Source organism: Neophocaena asiaeorientalis, unplaced genomic scaffold (genome assembly GCF_003031525.2).
Source record: "Neophocaena asiaeorientalis asiaeorientalis breed wild unplaced genomic scaffold, Neophocaena_asiaeorientalis_V1.1 scaffold418, whole genome shotgun sequence".
Taxonomy (NCBI): domain Eukaryota; kingdom Metazoa; phylum Chordata; class Mammalia; order Artiodactyla; family Phocoenidae; genus Neophocaena; species Neophocaena asiaeorientalis.
In genome coordinates this window covers 3,637,999-3,657,503 of record NW_020175731.1, presented here as the reverse complement: position 1 = coordinate 3,657,503, position 19,505 = coordinate 3,637,999, and the positions used below count along the sequence as shown (strand labels likewise).

The following is a 19,505-nucleotide window of genomic DNA, read 5'->3' as shown; positions in this document are numbered from 1 at the left end:
AGATTCACATCGAATATTTAATAGCATGGGGAAACTTTCAGTACTATAATGTTTAATGAAAAAACAAAGAGTTTAAAATAGTTTTTATAGAATAGTCATATCTTGCTTGAAAAAGTGTAGGAAAAGACTGGAAAGAAAGGCACAAAATATAAATAATCACTCAAATATTGTGCATCTATCTTGCCATGCAGTAGGTACTGAGGAAACACAGGTGAATAAGATCTGGTTCTTCCTTAGGGGGAGGTTTTAATAGACAGATGATCACAATCCAGCATTGGCTGAAGCAGAGGGAGAAGTCAGGCAAGCTGCTTCAGTTTCTGCCGTGAAGAGGGAGGATGGTAGTATCAGTCATTGAGAAAGGAGACAGGGTTTGGACCAGGGAAGATGATGAATTTGGTTTTGGACATGTTGTGATTGTCCAATGTGGATATATAGGCTAGTAGGTATATAGGTCTGGATGAGTGGGAGATACAGATTTGGAAAGGTTTAATCTATAGGTGAGGTTTGCAGCTGTGGGAAAAAATAGACGCACTCAGGGAAAGTCTGCGGACTGAGCCAAGAGTTAGATCTTGATTGCATCCAGATGGTGAAATTTTGAATAACTCTTTTTCTTCCTTTGCTTTATTTATTTATTTATTTTAAAAATTCCTATAGTGTAAATGTAAGTGTCTCCTATAGTGTAATGTAAATGTTTCAGTTAGGATTATGTTTTGCCACATGTGACAGCAAACTTAAAATAACAGTGGCTTAAACTAAATGTAAGCTTATTTCTCTCTCACCTAAAAGAAGTTTAGATAGGGGTAGTGTGTCCAGGGCATTTATGGCACTCTACAGTGTTGGAACCAATGTTGAGTCCTCCTATTTTCATGTTCCACAGTCCTCAGCATTTGTCTTCCATCTTATGTCCCAAGATGAGTGCCCAAAGTCCAGCCATCAGTTGGAAGAAGAGTTGAAGGACAGCATGTCCTTTCCATTTAAGATCATTTTCTGAATGTTGCACATGACACTTTGCTTACATCCTATTGGCCAGAATTTAGTCACTTAGCCATATAAGAAAATGGGGAAATGAAATTATTTTAGGAAGCTGAAAGTCAAGAATCCAGTTCGTGTTTCTAGTAACATCTTGGTTTTGCTCACCTGTGGAACAGCTGAGGTTGATTTGTCTGAAGGGATTAGTACAATAATTTCCACACATTTTTCTTCTACTTCAATTATAAGAATAGAGGCACCATACTAAGGTCATCACATGATGGTAGTAAGCTGGAAAATACTTTGTTTTCTTAGAAAGGCCAGTGACTTTACAGAGTGAGGTAAGTCAGAAAGACAAATACCATATGCTAACACATATATATGGACTCTGAAAAAAAAATGGTTCTGAAGAACCTAGGGGCAGGACAGAAATAAAGACACAGACGTAGAGAATGGGCTTGAGGACACGAGGAGGGGGAAGGGTAAGCTGGGACGAAGTGAAAGAGTGGCATGGACATATATACACTACCAAATGTAAAATAGATAGCTAGTGGGAAGCAGCCGCATAGCACAGGGAGATCAGCTCGGTGCTTTGTGACCACCTAGAGGGGTGGAATAGGGAGGGTGGGAGGGAGACGCAAGAGGGAGGAGCTATGGGGATATATGTATATGTATAGCTGATTCACTTTGTTATAAAGCAGAAACTAACACACCATTGTAAAGCAATTATACTCCAATAAAGATGTTTAAAAAAAAAAAAGGCCAATGACTGAACATTGAACTAGAGGCCTAGTAAACTCACTTAATGGGTAACATTGAACCCTATCAAGATGAGTAGGAGGTAGTCCAGCCTCCTTTATTGCAACAAGGCCTCAAAAGAGTTCCTGAGATTATTGAAAGATTAAGTGAGCGTTGTAAATCTGTAGATAAATGAATTCAGAAATATTCTGGTGGAGAACCACAATGTTCTCATCTGTCTTTAGAGTGGGAAAGTTGGTCTTAATAATACAAGTTATAAATGAGACATAGGTCACTCTTAGTTCAAATCAGCTCTGCCAATCAGGAATATTCAAGGCTACTTTATGGGTGAACATAGCCCTCCACCAACGATTTGTAGTCATAAACTCTCTTGGGATTCTGGAATTTGGGCTCTTGGAGAATTAGAGGGGGATGTTCCTCTCAATGTCAACTACCTAATAGGGTTTAAGAATTTGGAGGTTAATAATGATAATAAAGTATATGGCACTTCTTTCATCTGTAAGATCTAAAAGCTGTTTATGACTATTAATTAATACTCACACAACCCCTTGGCTCGTGGTGAGGGTGGCTGATCTCCAGTTTTATAAGACAAGACATCTGAGGCTTGACTGCAATAAAGCCTGTACCTCCTGAGGTTCTGCTGGCCAGTTGGTTTTCTAGATTAAAAAGGTTTTCTTTCCTCTAGAATTGAAATGGGACGCTGAGAGACCTAAAACAAATGGAATGCAGGAGGGGGATGTTTCTGCACTAGTGTTTGTACATTATGCATGTATGTACATGTGATACAAAATGGATTAAAGACATGAGGAACTTTTTTTTAAGTTCCTCATGTCTTTCCATTTCTTTTAGCAAGTTGTTTGAGAAAATTACATTTTTCTTCTACCAGAGAAAGAACAAGCTGTGAGCAATGAGAGTGGATGACTGTGAAAAATGGCATGCTTAACAATAGACTGCTAATTAAAAGAAAGATGAATAGGTTACCCCCTTGAATTAAGTTTTAAACGGAGTCTAGTGTAACACATTTTTTTTTTTTTTTTTTTTTTTTTTTTTTTTGTGACCCGGGCCTCTCACTTTTTAAAAGGGATTTTTTTGTAAACCTTTTTTTTTTTTTTTTTTTTTTTTTTGCGGTACGCGGGCCTCTCACTGCCGTGGCCTCTCCTGCCGCGGAGCACAGGCTCTGGACGCGCAGGCCCAGTGGCCACGGCCCACGGGCCCAGCCGCTCCACAGCACGCGGGAGCCCCCCCGGCACAAACCCGTGTCCCCTGCATCGTCAGGCAGACTCCCAACCGCTGCGCCACCAGGGAAGCCCCTAGTGTAACACATTTTTAACAGTTACTGTGAATAACTAAATTGTCAAAGGAGAAAATCCAAACTCTTAACCACACTGAGGTCTTCCTAGATTTGTACCATGCCTAAGGACATAATGATGATAATAATTCAAATATTGAATACCTACCACATTCTGAGCCCTTTACATCTACTTACTCATTTAATTTCCACAACTGCCACATAAAATGCAGGTGCTATTTTTTATGGCCATTTACAGATAAGCAAACTGAGGCACAGAAAGGTAATGGAACTTGCCTAAGGGCATGCCACTTGTCAGCAGAAACGCCAGGTTATGTGATGTCAGAGGAGGCTCCCGTAACTATTGGGCCATACTGCTTGTCAGCAGAAAGCTAGATGAGGCTGTGAGATCAGCTGAAATATTCACAAAAGAGGAGACCTGGGCACATTTGAGGACAGAAGGCTTAAATATTGAATGGTCATGGATGCAAGTTAAGAAGAGGATGTTTAAGGGATGTGGAGTCCCTAAGAGTACTTGGAATTAGAATAGGTCATGGGCTCTAATAAAGGTAAGCTTTAGCAGAGGTAGAAGAATCCTTATCCTTTTGGGGTTGCAGTGAAGTCTAAGTGTAGAGAGCTGCCGTGCAGAAGACATGTAGGAGGGAAAGTAGTTTGTACCTGATGACCTTGAGCTTTTAGATGGTGTGCTGGAGCTGGCTCTTACCAGCACAAGAGAGCCATGGTTAAACGTTCGGGAATATTGCAGGCAGGTTTGTAGCTTGAAATCAGCCAAAGTGGGGGTATCTATACCACAGAAACTGACAGATGCTACAAGTGAGGGCTTCTCCCCGCAACTGCCACCCAAAGCTGGTTTACCAGGACACCTTAGACTCTCTTCTCTTTACTTCATGAACATTCAAAAGCCTGCTATCCTGCCAGTTGAATTCAAACCTTGAGTGAGTGCCTGCCTACTATGGGGAAGGCACTGTGCCAAGTACGGGGGGTGCCAAAACCAGCCCCCAGAGTGAAAATGACTGTGGTGGAGAGGAAAGAGCATGAGGACATAAGTCCTGGACTAGCTCTCAGAACTTTGGCCACTCTCTTATCCTTGGTTTACTCATCTGCAAATGGAGATGATAATATGTATCCCAAAGGGTGAGTAAGAGGATTAATGAGAACATGTAAAGCTCTTGGCACAGAGGTGCTCACTAAGTGACAGTTCTGAGAGTGGCAGACATGTAAACAGACAGCTTTTCTGTAGCTTGACATAAGAAATAAAGGAGTAACTAATTCTGTTTGATCAGAGAAGGCTTCACAGAGATCTTGGTGCCCCAAGCAGGATTTCAGGTAGATGCTTCATGGATGAATTCTGACCTGGCTCTTGTCAGAAAATTAATCTTTTTTTTTTTTTTTGGCCCTAGAGCATGTTCCTTTTGCCTTTTTTTTTAGCCCTTACCTCACTATACATTATTGAGTAGTAAGACAAACAATAGATTTGGAGATAGGCACACCTAGATTTATATCCCATCTCCAACACACCTGCTTTGTGACCTTTGGCAAAATTCTTAACTTCCTAGAATTTCTGTTTCTAATTTTATAATGTGGGTGTAATACTTGGATGATTTTAAAAATTAACTGAGAATGTAGGGGAAAGAGCCATACACTTAGCTGCCTTGAGAACCCCAAACTGAATCCAGCATATATTTATAGTTTCATTTCCCTTTATGTTTCTGTATGTCATGCAAAAACACACCATTTCTTTCCTACTACTGTGTCTTTGTGCCTATTGCTCCCTCTGCCTAGAAAAATTCTGTTCAAGACTTGAACAGGGGCTTCCCTGGTGGTGCAGTGGTTGAGAGTCCGCCTGCCAATGCAGGGGACATGGGTTCGTGCCCCGGTCCGGGAAGATCCCACATGCTGTGGAGCGGCTGGGCCTGTGAGCCATGGCCACTGAGCCTGCGCGTCCGGAGCCTGTGCTCCGCAACGGGAGAGGCCACATACCGGAAAAAAAAAAAAAAAGAAAAGAAAAAAGAGTTGAACAGCATCGTGGTAATAGCCAAGGGCTGGGCATCAGTCTCGGCTCTGCCAGTTATTAGCTAGGTGACCATGGGAAGATAATTTTCCTCTTTATATCTCAGGTTTTTTTCAGATATCTGTAAAATGGGGGAAATAATGGTATCTTACTCATTGGATTATTGTGAGGATTAAATTAGCCATGTAAAGACCCAAGTTTATGCCTGGCATATGGTAAGCACTGAAAAATTCTTAGGTATTACTCGCACTGCCATTACTACTACCGTTATTATTCCTCCAGGTATGGTTCAAATATCACCTGCTTCCTCAATTTCCCTACACCATTATTTGCTTGCCCTGTGTGAAGTCTAGGCACACTCCTAGGCATATTACAGGTGTTATTTTATTCAGATACCCAATATGTTCTCAGCCACCCTCTGGGATTGATCAAATTCTTGAAGGTCAGATTCACCTTTATAAGAGGACTGAGAATCTTTGACAGTTACTATGTAAAGACTCTTTTTCCTTTCCTCTTAGAAAAATAAGAAATCTACAAGTTAACTAGTAATAGTCCCACTGTACAGATCGAATCTTTCGACAAACATTTTTTGAGCAGTTACTAAGTGTGGGCACTATATTAAGTGCTGGGAACACTGTGGTGAACATAAATAATCCTGATCCCTGTCTACATGTAGCTATTTACATTTAAATTAATTAAATATAAATAAAGTTTAAAACTCAGGTCAGCACTTGCACTAGCCATATTTTCCAAGGATTAAACAAGGAGAAATCAGATGGAGATGCTGGGGATTGAACCCAGGACCTCATACATGCAAAGCATGCGCTCTATCACTGAGCTACATCCCCATATGCTCTAGTTATGCTTTATTTGCTCAATAACTACATGTGGTTAGAGGCTATTGGGTTGGACAATGCTAATATAGAATATTTGCATCATCATGGAAAGTTCTATTGAACTAAGCTGTTCTAGAGGGGGAGGCTGACATTGATCAAATAACCATACTTAAAAATATAACTGCAATTGTGGTAAGTACTAATCAGAAAGAATACATGGTAACACAAGAGCATTTCATAGGGGGATTTGGCTTATGTGATTGAGACATGTTTGAACTAAGATGTGTTGAGTGATTGGGAGTTAGCAAAGCCTGTGGTTAGATTAATTAAAGGGATTGAAAAAAGGCTAATGGCTGGGGCATAGAGACGGAGGGAAGGTTTGGGTGAGATAAAGAGGTAGATGGACCACAGAGGACCTTGTAGAAAGAGGATGAGAAAGCTGAGAGGCTTAGTAATTTGACTGTCTAATCAGTGATGGAACCTAGATTTGACTTAAGTCTGCTGCATAATAGATGTACATAGTCAAAGTACTTTGCCTCTGTAATTTACAGATCTCATCTTGCTCCTTTCCTCTTTGGAAATCACCAAATTTCCTCTACTGGATTATTTCTTCAGCATTGAAACATGCTATAATAACTTCCTTCTTAGACAAAATCCCATTGTTTTCTGCTTTTATAGCAAAACTCCTTGGAAGAGTTGGCTATACTTACTACCTCCTTGTCCTTTTTTTCTGTTTCTTCTTGTTTTTTTTTTTTACGGGTACGCAGGCCTCTCACTGTTGTGGCCTTTCCCATTGCGGAGCACAGGCTCTGGATGCGCAGGCTCAGCGGCCATGGCATGTGGGATCTTCCCGGACCGGGGCACAAACCCGTGTCCCCTGCATCGGCAGGTGGACTCTCAACCGCTGCGCCACCAGGGAAGCCCTCTGTTTCTTGTTGAACGGCCTCTACTTAGGCTTTCTTTCCCCCAATCATTTTCAGTAAAGTCAGCAATAACTTCCATGATTCAGTCCTTATCTTGCAGGTTTTCTCAGCAGCACCTGATAAAATTGATCTTCCTCCTTTTCGGAGCACGTCTTCCTTGGCTTTTGATTTAGCACATTCTCTTGGTTTTCCTCCTACCTCCCTTCTCAGCCTCCTTTGCTGGACCCTTCTCCTTTGCACTTTGCCAGGGCTCAGTCCTGGACTGTCTGCATTTCTCTAAATGCATTAACTTACTAGGTAATTTCATCTAGTCGCATGATGTGATGGCTGATTTTATGGTACCCAGTTGTTTGGTCAGACACCAGTCTACATGTAGCTGTGAAGGTATTTTTTAATGTGATTAACACTGAAATCAATAGACTTTTGAGTAAAGCAGATTACTCTCCATAATGTGAGTGAGCTTCCTGCAATCAGTTGAAGGCCTTAAGAGAAAAGATTGAGGTCTCCTGCAGAGGAAAGAATTGTGCCTCCAGACTGCCTTCAGATTCGAGACTGCAACATTAAGACTGCTGGAATTTCCAGCTTGTTGACCTGTTCTGTAGGTTTCAGACTTGCCAGCCACCAAATGCTGTGAGTCATTCTCTCAAAATAAATCTTTCAAACTTCCCTGGTGGTCCAGCAGCTAAGACTCCACGCTTCCAATGCAGGGACGGCATGGGTTCTATCCCTGGTTGGGGAAGTTCCGCATGCTGCGCAGCCAGAAAAAAAAAAAGAAAGAAAGAAAGAAAAAAAATCAATCTCTCTCTGTTTCTCTGGAAAACCCCAACATTATCTACAATGCAATATCCATGTCATTAAATACCTTTTATATTTAACTAACAATTTTTATTGTTTATTGTTTGACTAACAATTTTTATTTCTAGCCTTGACTTCTCCCCTGAATTCCAGATTTGCATACCAACTACCTACTCAAAATCTCCATTTGGATAACAGTAGGTTTCTCAAACCGTACTATGCATTTGTCCCAAACTATTGCTTTCCATCTCTCCCATTCCCATCTTTTCTCTTCCTCCCTGAGTATCCCCCCTTTTCATTAGGGAGTGCCCCCATCTACCCAGTTGCCAAGGCCAAAACCCTGGAGTCATCATTGATTCTTTTCTTTCTTTTACACCCCTCGTTCCATCCATCTGTAAAACTAATTAGGTTTATCTTCAGATATATGTTCTCAACTCACTAATCCAAACCGTCATCATCTCAGCTTGGACCACCACGGTAACTTCTTGACTGGTCTGTGTTCCTCCACGCAGAGTCCCTACCTTAGTCTCTCCTCCACACAGCAGAGCAATCCTTTAAGGATACAAACTAGATCATTTCCCTCTCCTCTCTTGTGACACTTTGGCTTCTTATCACATTAAGAATGAAATCCAAATTTCTGACTATGGCCTTTGGGATCTGACCCCTGGCTACTCCTCTGACCTCACTACCTACCACTTTCTTCCTCACTCACTGAGCTGTAGACACATTGGTTCCCTTGCAGATCCGTGGACACATCGGGCAGGCTCCCAGCTTAGGGAGCTGTTTCCTGTTTCCTCTGCTTAGAAAGATTTCCCCCTCTTAAGTCTTGCTCCTTCATCTCACTCTGGTCTCTGCTCGAGTGCCATATACTTAGATCTTTCCTGACCTCCCTACCCTACTTTATTCTCAGGGTACAAAGAATCCTTTCCAAAAAAATTTTTTTTACCCCCTGTGAGGGGAGAAATGATGTTGGGTGGTAACTATTGGAATTGGGCATATGGGATCTTGGGAGACTTTAAAAAATGGGAACATTACAGTGTGCTTGTATGACGATGGGAATGATCAGGTAGAGAACAAGAAACTGATGATGCCAGAGAGGGAGGCTAATGGGAGGAGTGAAGTTATCGAAGGCTGAGAAGTCAAGAAAAGATGAAAATGCGCACACAAGTGGAGAGGCTGGCCTTCATTAAATCAAGAGCGAAGTGGGGAATATGGCAGCTTGGTGGTTGAGATGGAAGTTGGTGGGACTTTGGGACTTTCCTGGACAGTCCAGTGATTAAGACTCCTTGATCCCAATACAGGGGGCACGGGTTTGTCCCTGGTGGGGGAACTAAGATCCTGCATGCTGTATGGCACAGCCGAAAAAAAAAAAAAAAAAAAAGGGAAATAGGTGGGAGTTCTGTCTGGTTGATTCTCTTTTCTTAAAGTAGAAAGCAGGTCATGAGCCAATGGCAAGGTGTAGGTGTTGTCGACTTAAAGAAAAACACACAACATAGAAGTTGTGAGTTTAAGTTTTATTCAGGGTCTTATTGAGGACTATAGCCCAGAGACAGCACTCAGTCAGCTCTGAGGAGTTGCTCCAAAGAAGTAGGGGAGAGACCCGTTTATATATGATTTTTTTTTTTTTTTTGGCTAGGAAATACACACTGTCAAGTATACATCTTGGTAAAAGATTACTGCTAATCACAAAGAACAGATATCTCAAGTTTAAGTGCTTAGCTAAATATGAGAAGATGCAAGAATCTAGGGTCATTGAAATTCTTCCTGAGATATGCATCTAGCTATTTCAGGGCCTGTTTATCTAAAGCAGGAGTGCTTCATCCTGTTTCCATCCTGAATTCCCCTCAGGTTGGTGGGCAACTGAATTGGGTTCCGACTTAACCCTTGTAGAACTGGGTGGTGAGTGTTGGCGAGGGGGAAATTTCCCAGTCTACCCCTCTTGAGTTCTTATAGCTGGACCAATAATAAAATTGACACAAGACATTAACAGGAGAAAGAGAAACAAATTTTAATTCATGCACATGGAGATCCCATAGAAATGGTACCCAAGAGGTGGCCAAAGCAGGCAGCTTTTATACTTTTTTAGACAAAGAAACAATACATTTGTGAGGAATTGACAGGACAAAGAAACTTAGGTTTTGGGTGCCCAACTAGTGACGATTATCAGCAGAGTTTGGGCTTGGGGTAGTATATTAAAGAAGTAATGAGTTTGTTTATATAGGCTTCCTGGCCCCAAATTCCCTATCTTTTGCGTTAAGGGTGTCCTTCTACCTCTAGATGCAAGGAGTGCACATTTCACGTGAGTGACTTATTTCCTATTTTCAGTGAGACAGAAAGGAGAGTCAGAGTGTCCCTCTTGCGTTGGCTGTTTCTTTTTTTTTTTTTTTTTTTGGCTGTTTCTTTTTTTAAATTTATTTTTTTAATTTATTTTTATTTTTGGCTATGTTTGGTCTTCGTTGCTGTACGTGGGCTTTCTCTAGTTTCGGCGAGCGGGGGCTACTCTTCTTTGCGGTGGCTGCTCTTGCTGAGGAGCACAGGCTCTAGGGGCGCAGGCTTCAGTAGTTGTGGCTTGCGGGCTCTAGAGCACAGGCTCAGTAGTTGTGGCGCACGGGCTTAAGTCGCTCTGCAGCATGTGGGATCTTCCTGGACCAGGGCTCGAACCTGTGTCCCCTGCATTGGCAGGCAGATTCTGCACCACCGGGGAAGCCCTAAAGTGAAATTACTTTTAATTTCTGTGTTTTCTCCAGTAATGTTTTCTGGTTAAGTAGGGTACAGAATATGTGGACATCTAGGTTTAACAAGGGTGGCCGTTGCGAAGTCAGTACAATTGAGGAGTTTGGATTTTATTTAGAGGTTCCTAGAGAACTACTGGAGGATTGCACAGAGATCTGGGTGTCAGAAAGGTGGTTCTAGCTCAGTGTGTATGTGTGAGAAAGACTTATTGAGGAATGGTAGTTTAGTGCAAGAGGACCCTTGATTGAACACCTTCATAGACCTGTTAATAGTGTCCTCAGATGACAGCTCAGGAACAGAGGGTCTTTTCCAGCATTTTCTGCATGCTTACAATATATAACAGGTTCTGGGAGGGCATGATAAATCAAGCAAGGTTTTGCCTTCTCAAAACTCTCTTGGCTTTAGATGATTTGTAATTATTTTTAGGTGTTTGGGGACACAGAAGAGGGAAGGAGGGATAAACACAGGGTAGAAATCAGGCAAGCCCTCCCACAGGAGATGACATTTCAGATGAGCTTTGAGGGAGTAGGCCCTTAGGGAGGGAAGATAATTTTAGGCAGGAGGAATAACATGAACCCAGTCAAGAGATGCAAGATGTACCACTAGAACAAATGCTGCATGATGAGAAATGAGCGAGGGGGGAGTGAGTGCCAGTGAGCGGCTCTTCTTCCATTGACCAGCAACTAAATAGAACTAAGGCGTTCTATTTCCTGACAAGGGTAAGGCATCTGGGCCCTGAACTGTAGCAAGAATGGTTTGAAAGGAAAGTGAAGCTTTTTTTAACGGTGATATTTTTTTTTAACTTAAAAACTACATGGAGCTGCTCTTGGAATTTGTGCTATAATCTGCTCACTTAAGAACAGTTTGAAGTTAAAATGCCTTATCTAGCCTTTTCTGGAATGCCATTAGAAAATGTTAACTATGGTAACTTGGACCTGTCTGTCCCAGAAGGCTCTTAGAAGTCAACCCTCATCACTTGCTTTTAGCACATTAAGTTAAATGATTTTAAAGTCCCTCTGTATCCTAAGACATGCTTTTGCAATAAACTGTAGTTTCTATAGATGTTTAAGAATGTGGAGTTATGACGCCAGCTCATGGGTTGTTTTGTGTAGATTAAATGAAAGAAGGCATGTAAACTGGTTAGTACAAAGCTTGGGACAGCAGCTGGGAGTAAATGGTAAGTTCTCTGCCTTAATCCCAGCTGTCTTTCCTTCACATTTTTCATTCTTTGCTTCCTAAGTCATCTTGTTTCCTGAACACCTATGTGCTAGACCCATCTTCTCTTCTAAGGACCCCAGAATCAGGTTAGGCACTCACATAAATAACCACCAAACAGAGTGTCAGTTTAGTGTCTTGTAGGGGAACAAAACTTTCCACCCCCAAATGTGTCTCTTTGGTTTGAGGATGATTTGGGGCTGATTATTTTTAAGAAACAAAACTTCAGGAAGAACTTTCTACCTTCTGCCCTTAACCGCCTAAAGGGCCTATTCAGGAAGAACAACTATCACCATAGAAAACTAAAGTATACCATCAACTAGGTGTGGTAGACTAGGGGCACTCAGCAAGGCCTGTTTGATCAAAGTCCTCTCTGGGTCCCATTGTGTCTGCATGACCCAGCAAACATTTGTTTATCAAACATTTGCTCATCTTCATCTTCCTTCCCTTTGAAGTCCCAAACACTTACCCTCTTCTCCTTCTCTGGGAAGGTATACAAGCTTAAGTCGCCTAACTTGTCCTTGGACCTCATATTCTCATCTTGCTCTGCTACGTATGTAATTAAATTTGATTTTCTCCTGTTAATGTGTCTCATGCCAATTTAATTCTTAGACCAGCTAGAAGAACCTAGGAGGCTAAAGGGTTTCTTCTCTCCCCCACAATGTGTAGTGTGTGTGTGTGTTTGTGTGTGTACGCGTTCTGAAACTGAGAGGCTGCAACAAGCCTCTGCCTTGCACCTGGGAGGGGACTCAAAAGGAGCAAATTGTGGCTTCACGGAGCCTTTAGAAACCAGCAACCTGAGCGTGTTTCAGTCTGGCAGTATCCAGACAAAGAAGTGGGAAAGACATTCATTTATTTATTTCTTCATCAAATATTCATAGCCACCTGCTAGCACAAGGTGCTGAGTAAGAATATGAGTAAGAGCAGGGAAGTATGAGGGAGTGTGGCTCACTCGGGTAGCTGGCTGCAGGTGCCTGGCATGGCTGGAGTTAAATATACGCAGTTTTCCTTCAACAACATGACGAACCAAAATCTGAGTGGGATAAGGAGGAAGTACTATAAAGTGAAGTTATGTGTTGGTGAAAATTTGTCACTTCTTTTCAGAATTAGGATGGACTAGACGTTTTTTTTTTTTAAAGCCTAATCGCTTCCTTTAGGGAATCGCCAGACTGACTAATCTATTACTTTAGGGCAGTAGGTCCCAAACTGCTGTTCACTAGAATCATCCAGGGAGTTTTAAAAACCTCGGATGGCCAGGTCGCAAGCAATACCAATTACATCAGAATGTCTGCGGGTGGGAGCCAGGCGTCAGTGTTTTTGAAGATCCTCGCATGATTACAATCAGTAGCAAAGTTCGGGAGTCACTGCCCGAGGGCATAGTCCAGTTTTGTTCAATTAAGGCACACTCTTTTGGTTCCGGTTCCAAACATTTCTTAAATTGTTTTTGCTCTTTTCTTGGGTTGGGGGCGCTGTGAGCAGGAAGAGGATGTGCTGTCACCCAATTAGGAGATCCCACTTTGCTAAGCCCATCAGCCTAGTTGCCAGTGCTGCACGAAGAGTGGGTTTTTGCTTTGTCATTCTGACTCTGGCGGTTTGCCCGCCCATTCAGAGGAGGGCGCGGCTTCTCGGAGCTACTGGGAACCCGCAGCCTTTCCTCCTCAGTTTGCTTCAGTCCCGCATTGCACCGGAGCGGCAGGTGCTGGGACGTCGGAAGGAGCGCCTGGTGCCCAAGGACTCGTGTTCGTGTAAGCTTGGGGTTTACTGAAAACGGAGGAAGCCCCAAGCCCCTGGGCTGTGAGCACTCTGGGCCGAGAGCATCCTCCTGCCGGGTGCCTTGTGGATGCAGGGGAAGGGGAGACGTTTGAATGCGTGTCTGAGTAGGGCCGAGGCTTCTCTTAAGTCGGGTGAGCTTGTCGGTGTTCATTGTTTCGCCCGGGTCCGTGAAAGCTTGGCGGTGAAAGCTTGGCGTGTTGGTAGGTGAGACCGGCCCCCTGTCGGCTGGTGGCTTCCTGTCTCTAGCTCTTCTTTATAGAGGCGGTTTGCAGAATATCGGAGAAAATAGTTTTTGTATCATTTCTTAATGCACGAGTCTTGAAATGTAGGTGATAATATGAATAGATTGACAGAGGCTTGTCAGCATTAAGCGAGTATAACGATTAAAGGATGCCTTTCGAGGAATTTTCACACCACTGAATCCTCAAAAATTGTGAGAGATTGGCAAATCACGTGTGTCTCCGTGTGTTCAAGTGGGGAGACCAAGGCTTAGACTCCTGTGACTTTCCCTAGGCTGTTACAGGAGACAACTAAGAGGAACCGGTGCTTATCTCAGTGTATCAGGCAGTGCAGGGTAGGGGTTAAAGGCTACACTGCACTGCCTGGTTTGAATCCTGGCTCTGCTGTTGACGAACTAGCTGCTTGAATTTGGGTAGGGAAGCTTTTCTGTGCCTCAGTTTCCCTATTGGTGAAATGGACCTGATTGGACCTACTTTAACAGGGTAGTTACAAAGATTAAGTATTAACATATGCAAAGCACTACAGAATCGTCAGCTGCTATTATTATTGTTATCGTCAAACAGCTATACTTTGGAGGCTGGTGTGGTTTTTGTCTCATGAATGGACCAGATGTCAGTATAACTAGAGTCTATTTTTAATTCTCACTGACTCATTCTCTACCTGAGTTCGCCCGTTTGTAAAATTGGACCAGTTGCACCAAGCATGTCATTTAGGGTGTTGCTGTATTATTTCAAGGTTCTCTAATAAAAGCACCCCAAGTGGGCAGTGTTAATTTTGCCTCGAGGTTTCAAATTTCAGAGAAACTTTGGAAGTTTCTTTTTTGGCATTCTGTGTATACGATGCAGAGTTCAAAGGAAGATTAAGTTGGGAGGTGTTAGTTGCCCTCGAGGCCATGTTTCCAGCCCGCGTGTAGGTGCGCTGGTCCGGGACCGGAGCTGGTGGCCGGCCTTAGTCAAGGTCAGGGCCGGGGCTGGGGCCTGGGCTGTCGCCAGGGCGAGTGCAGTTTGGGACGCGGAAGCCCCGCCCCCGCCGCGCACTTCCCGCCATGGCCCCGGGCGGAAAGACTGACCGGATCCGCTCTGCTTTTGCGCCCCAGAGAACGGGCGGGGCCTCGAGGGAGCGCTCTGCGAACTGACCTTGAAAACCGACGTACCCGTTGTGTTTGTGAAACGGAGACAGCTAGGCGGCCATGGTCCAACCCTGAAGGTAGGTGGGGGACCTTAACGTCTCTTTTGCCGCCTGAACTGCAAACGAGCTCATCGATCCGGCCGTGGTCTCAAAGCCAGGGTGATTGTGAGCGAACCTCCAAACGGAGCACATCCTTAGAAAACGACAAAGAAACGTGGGGGCCAGCTCACGTGTTAATCGATGTGGATGAGACGCACATTTCAGAAGTGGGAAGCTTGGAAGGGCAGACGACCTATTTTCATCTTTTAAATAGGTTTTTTAAAGTGTCCTTTTTCTTTCCTTCCCCGTAAATCCAAATAACAAAATTTTTTAGCAGCAGTGTAAACTGCTGAAAGTGAGTCGTTTAGAGAAGTACTGAGAAAAGTGGGTCAGGAAATGCTTTATCTTTGACCGTCCCTATCGTCTTCCTCTTTAATTCTCGGGGAGGGAAACCCAGAAACCCCAGGCTCAGGGGAGAGCAACCAGCAAGCTCCTAGAGTAAGTTCATTTCCCTTCAGATATCTCTTTTCTAGCCCAGAGTTAACAACTGGGTAGAGGGAAAGAAGAGAAAGAAATCTTTCCTTTGGGTGGTGGTGAGTGTGGTGGCGGTCCTCCCTTAGGACCATCCACTGAGGGGTGGATGGGTCATGGCCTGCCATACAGGCAAGATGCTGGGAGGCTGGATGGGTCATGGCCTGTCATACAGGCAAGATGCTGGGAGACTGGATGGGTCATGGCCTGCCATACAGGCAAGATGCTGGGAGGTTGGGTGCACATTTAGGGGGAGATATGCAACGTGGATGACCAGGTTAGAAAGCCTTAGAATCCCATCACCTTGATATAGCTTTAACTTTTGCTGATTTTTTTGTCCTCCTTGTCTATATCAATGTAATGTTTAAGAAATGGATCTTATACTTGAACATTGCCTTCTTAGAAGTAAGCCTGCGGCCTCAGTTAAATGTAACAATGTATTTAGATGTGTGTGTGTTTAGGAAGGTTATAACAATTTGTATTTTAATTTACTACCTTTTCTTTTAAAAGAGTCTTATTTATTACCTTTTTGAAGAATGGGTATAAGAAGTGGAGATAGACTTCAAAGACAAATAGTAAACTAATGGAAAATAATTAATAGAGATTAAGACTTTTAGCTTGGTATAAAATACACTGTGTTACTCAAGACCTTTAGTTTGCAAGTAAAATGAGACAAAGTCCTGTTAGTATTCTTTCCTGTCTGATCTTTTCTCTGCCTGTGTCATAAATTTGTACTTAAAAAGCTGTATAGGCATTTGATCTTTATATAAATTCTACACATGGTCCTAGTTTTAACACCAGTGGGAGTAAAAAGTAAAATCACTTTTTTATAAGCTTTGCACCCACTTTATTGGTAAGATCTGATGTTCTCAATTCTATATGATCATAGTTAATTTCAGACACTTAGTGAGGTGCGATGCCATGCATGAAAAGCCTACCACCAAGTTATAATTAAATTTTTAAAAATGAACATCTCTTTTAAGTAAACTTACCACTCTCCTTTGTATCATTTGATATATTTTTGGTTTTTTTTTTTTTTTTTTTTTTTTTGCGGTACGCGGGCCTCTCACCGTTGTGGCCTCTCCCGTTGCGGAGCACAGACTCCGGACGCGTCAGGCTCAGCGGCCATGGCTCACGGGCCCAGCCGCTCCGCGGCATGTGGGATCCTCCCGGACCGGGGCACGAACCCGCGTCCCCTGCATCGGCAGGCGGACTCTCAACCACTGCGCCACCAGGGAAGCCCCTATTTTTGGTTTTTAATAAGTACTAAGATATGGAAGAAGACACAACAAGGTAAGGCTACTGCTTTGAAATGTTGGTGAATTTCTAGATAATTGTTGCCCACATTTGGAACTAAATGGTAGGTCTTCAAATTCTTTAGGGAACATTGGGTTTGAGTGGAGAAAGGCATTTATTTAGTGGAGAGTTGAGTGCTTATAGAATTAGTGTTATAATCCTGAAGTCCACACCTTAAAAAAGGTTAAGATTTCCTGCTTTAGTTACAACCTAAATAATGGAGAGGGAGGGAGCTCGTTAAAACATGTGCTTTTCTTTTCTCCTCTTAATATTGTTTCTTCCTTTGTCTTCCTTTCTCCTCAATAAATAGCAGCAGCAGCAAAACCTACCTTGTTTTCACAGTGTACCATGGAAGACCAGGGAGTACAGCCCTACTACAGGGAGCTGATAAATTCAGATGACTACCTACAGGATGAAGGCTTTAGTGCCTTTCAAAAAACTGTAGACTATGGACCACCTGCACAGAGTCCCCTGGAGTGCTTGTTAAACACACATGCTTGGGCTTTACCTGAGATCTTGTTCATTGAACCCTCTGGAAGGGGCTAGGTTCTGCCTTTAAATTTATTTTAAACAAGCTTCCTCAGGTAATTCTTATGATAAATATCACGTTTGAGACTTACTTTAATGTATAAGGTACTTTGGTCACGATTAGTTGCTAAATAATTAGAATCGAGGAAAACCAAACAAAAGATTACTATTTAATACCTAAAAGGTGTTAGTTAGAAGATGGCAAATAGTAACTCAACAGGCAAGTAACACTTTCTACCTGAATAGAAAAATGAGGAACTGTGCTATCTGTGGTCAGGGCTTGTATGTCCACGTGTGAAATTAGCACTAGCTAGCTACTAAATTCTAAGAACTATGAATATAGTTCCTGTTGCACAAAGATATATGGCTTTCATAAACATTTTAGTTCTTAAGAGCAAGCTTGCAAATTTTCCTACAGGGACTCTTTCTTATATGTAAATCAGTGTCTCCAGGATTCCAGAGTTTTGAAACCACTCATATAAAATGAATGCCTGTCGGTGGTATTGAGAGGTAAAGCAAAGTGAGTGAAAAAGTGCTTATTGGAATACAAAGTGCCAGACATAGTTAAGACTTCAGTAGTTTGAGATAATAATCTTGGGAGATTAAGACTAAAACTTGCAACATGGGACTTAATTTCTTCCAAGATGGACACAAAGTGGTGCATGATTAACATCCAAGGGAATTATGGAGCCAGTGTGGGAGGAGCTCAGAGGTGATGGTGTTGTGGTCAGGCTGGGAGCCCCCCACGTTCTGGGCCTGGGGTAGGCACTGAAACAGGCAGGTCTCCTTTCAAGCCTAACTTCTAAAAGTTACCAGAAACCAGACTCCTAACTGAATAGATATCGGGAAATGAGTGGTAATTTAATAACTCTGACCATTCCCTTTCTTAATACTCTATCAAAACGGGCAGAAAACTTGATTCTCTTCTCAGATAATCCCTTCCAGGGAGATTAGTAAGTGTATGTGCTTTGTGGCCTAGTTAAGGTTGAGGCCTAAGGAGAATTGAAGGACTGCTTTGACTCTGGTTTATTTAAGAAGGTAAGAGTAAGGACTAACAGTGTTTACAAGAGGCATGGATTGTTAGTACAATAAATTTGTTTGGTGCTGATTATATAGTAAAATTTTTACTAGCTGTGAATGCATGGTGAGACCCAGTGCCTTCTCCCACTTTAACCAGGTGACAGCACAAGCCTCTTCTTTGCTGTCTGTCAGTCCTTGTACAGTGGTGTCACTCTTCTGGTCCAGGCTTTGGATTTCCTCTCACCTTTCCTGTCTTTTCATTTACCAGGGCCTGACGGTTTCCCACACAGGTGCCTACTTCTAATATTAACTTTTTACCCAGGCTACCTCAGGTACTGTTGCCTCCTACCTAAATGGTCTCTAACTGGCTGCCCACTTCTGATCTCCCTGTCCTTGCAGTCCATCTGCTGCAGAACCATCTTCCTGATTGCATCTTTGCTGCCCCCAGATCTGCATCCAGAATGAGTATGTATTTCTTAACTTGGTTTTCTGTGTCCTCCAGGGTCTGGCCCCAACCTGCTTTTCTGGTGATCTCGTGCTCTGCCCCCGTTTACCTCTACTGGAAGCTCGTGGGAATACTGTTGGAGCTGTGGTCCCTAAAATTTCCCTCCTTTGCTCTGTTCTTCATTTTCTTTCCTGACTTTTCTTCCTGCTCAGACCCACTTTTCCAACTGCCTACCTGTGTCAGAGTACAAGGCCAGATTTGCCTGTTTCTCCCTCCTCCGCTCCCGCAGCACTCCCGTAAATCCCTGTCCCTGGGAAAGGAGGAGTCCTGCCAATATCAGAAGTGAAGAGTTAGACTTATTCCTTGTGCCTGGGATTCTAGATCTGCCTTAGAGCTCATTAGATATTTAAATGAATGTCTGTCAGTGATAGCAGCTACCGTTTATTGAACGTCTGCTGTGTGCTAGCCCCTAAATGCTGTGGTACCTAGTTGACTGAAATCCTCCCAGGAGTAGTCCTGTGAAGGAGGTGGTGTGATCCAGTTTTACGGATGAGCAAATGGAGGCCCTCAGAACTTGAGGAGTATGCCCAGATGACGCAGCTAGTAAAGCAGCAGAGCCAGGATGGAGCGCAGGCCTGTCTGTAAAGTTCACTCTGGTGTTCTCACACTTCTGGCACTTGGCTCTGTGTTATCGCTATTGGGATGCGTGCCTGATCTCCCTGGTGTGATTGTGTGCTCATGATTCATGGCTGAGCCCATGCAAATCTTGGTATTCCTAGCATAGCTCTGGCACACTGGCGTTTGTGCATAGCATGCTTGCTGAGTGAAACTGCATTCCTCTGTGCCTGCTAAATTATACTCTCCTTTAGGATGAAAATGGTTTATCTTTGTATCTTCCATGTGTTATTTTAACACCTAGTATGCACTCAGCAAATACCTGTGGAATGAATGGTTG

At 43.0% G+C, this 19,505-nt stretch overlaps 1 protein-coding gene and 1 non-coding gene across 4 annotated transcripts in view; one reads left to right on the top strand and one right to left on the bottom strand.

Annotated features, from left to right (window-relative positions):
* TXNRD1 (thioredoxin reductase 1) overlaps positions 1-19,505 on the top strand; it is a 95,074-nt gene that overhangs the window by 12,709 nt on the left and 62,860 nt on the right. Inside the window, exon 1 of one of the 3 annotated variants that reach the window (XM_024732182.1) lies at positions 13,123-13,295. The exons of 1 other annotated variant lie outside the window; for it this stretch is intronic. The gene's annotated coding sequence lies outside the window, so the exon portion shown is untranslated. Of the gene's footprint in view, positions 1-13,122; positions 13,296-14,624; positions 14,770-19,505 lie in introns of those variants that run through there. One more of the 3 variants, XM_024732183.1, reaches the window with a different exon arrangement.
* Positions 5,825-5,896, bottom strand: TRNAA-UGC (transfer RNA alanine (anticodon UGC)). Its single transcript has one exon. It is a non-coding gene; the product is annotated as a tRNA-Ala (tRNA).